Here is a 1704-nt window from a genome sequence, read left to right on the forward strand (position 1 = left end):
CGGACTTCACTATACAAAACCCACTACTGTATATGAAACTCTATTTTTAGACAAACTAAACTTAAAACAATTTTTACTAGTAGTCAAAATTGTAAAATAGGCGATAAAAACAGATTTCCAAGTTTCTATGTTTTGTGTCTTAAGTTTAGTTTCTCTTAAAATAGAGTTTCATATACAGTAGTGGGTTTTGTATAATAAAGTCCGGTAAAACTATGTCTCACATCAAAATAGTATCGTACAACATGTATTGAATCAGTATAATAGAGTATGCAGTAAGTTTTTGAGCGAGATACAACATAGGTTTTGATTGAAATTCAACATATTGTCATGAATAGTTCATTGCAGCACCTTGCAATACAGTGAATACAGTTTTAACCATTTTTTTCCACTAAACCAACAGGTCCAGAAAAATTTGAAAAAAAGGATTTTTCTTGTGAGTAAATTTATGCTTCCCCTGTCTTAGATTTTTGATTTTCATTTTCCTTGGAAAAGTAGAGCTTTGATTGTCAACAAAATTTGATAGAAAATGAAAAAAAATTTTTTAAAATGAGATAAATCACTAAGTGTGAAATTATGAAAGACCTTTTTCAAAAATCCAAAACAGAGGAAGCGTAGCAAATTTACATATCAGGAAAAAATGCTTTGCTTCAAATTAAATTTGATTCAACCATTTCCTTGAAATCATGCGCAGAGTATGGAATAAAAGATTGATTTTTTGTTTTGGATGACTGTGAGTGAAAGTTTGGTGACCTTAAGTGAAAATCCTGATAGCGAAAGCGTATAGTGCACTTCAGTTTGAGCCATTGTTGATGAAAAAAAAAAATACGCGATCGTTCAAAAATAGCTTGTGCAGCATAATAGCAAAAGTGGTTGATGTTATCTGTAGGATTGACTCACCTTTTAAGAAAAGAGATTTTATTTCTTCACTTAGCACAATGGTGTATTTGTTAAAGAATTCTTCCATCGTCCCTTGTTTTCCAAATCACTCGAGATTAAATCGTTGTATGTAAAATCATAACTAATTTTCAACGCAAACTGTCGCAAATACAACACCAAACTAAGAAACCGCGCGTTTTTCCCATGACTTTCGTCTACCCCGTGCGAAAAGCGTAACGGTTATGCTGCTATAAGTGCTAACTGCTGTACCGACTAGCAAGAGCAGCTGCAGCGCCGCGGTGGAGTATCGCTCACTCCCGCAGGGATAGCTGCTACTCTTTTTGAAAGTATAGAGCCTGACAGCCTGCGTCAGCGTGTTTTCTACTCTTCAAGAGTAGAAACTACACCTATCGTCTTTCAGTGCGTGCTTAGCCAAACCTACCGTTTCGCCTTAAGGTGTCGCACAAGAGGTGCGAGCCAGTGATCCCAGATCTGAAACGAGATGTGGTCCAATACTATGACAGGCTATATCCGTGTGAATATGCTAGGAGACGATGTAAATGACTAAGTTGCGCGCGCAACCCATTTCTCCTCTTCTGAATTTGGAAACTGCACGTTTGCCTGTCGGCTGTCGGAACACTTCGGCGGTTCTAGTTATATCTCTATCTGCTTTGAAATGAACAGAAGAGATTGGGATTTTAATATTTTCAGATTTCGATGCTGGCGATTCTCATGATTTCAATACTTCACGCGCCCCTTTATATGCGTATATTTTGAGGTTATGTTATTTCAAGTATAACATATAGATTATATAAATATTAATATTAT

The sequence above is a fragment of the Belonocnema kinseyi genome, chromosome 2, assembly GCF_010883055.1.
Source record: "Belonocnema kinseyi isolate 2016_QV_RU_SX_M_011 chromosome 2, B_treatae_v1, whole genome shotgun sequence".
In the NCBI taxonomy this organism is placed as follows: Eukaryota; Metazoa; Arthropoda; class Insecta; order Hymenoptera; family Cynipidae; genus Belonocnema; species Belonocnema kinseyi.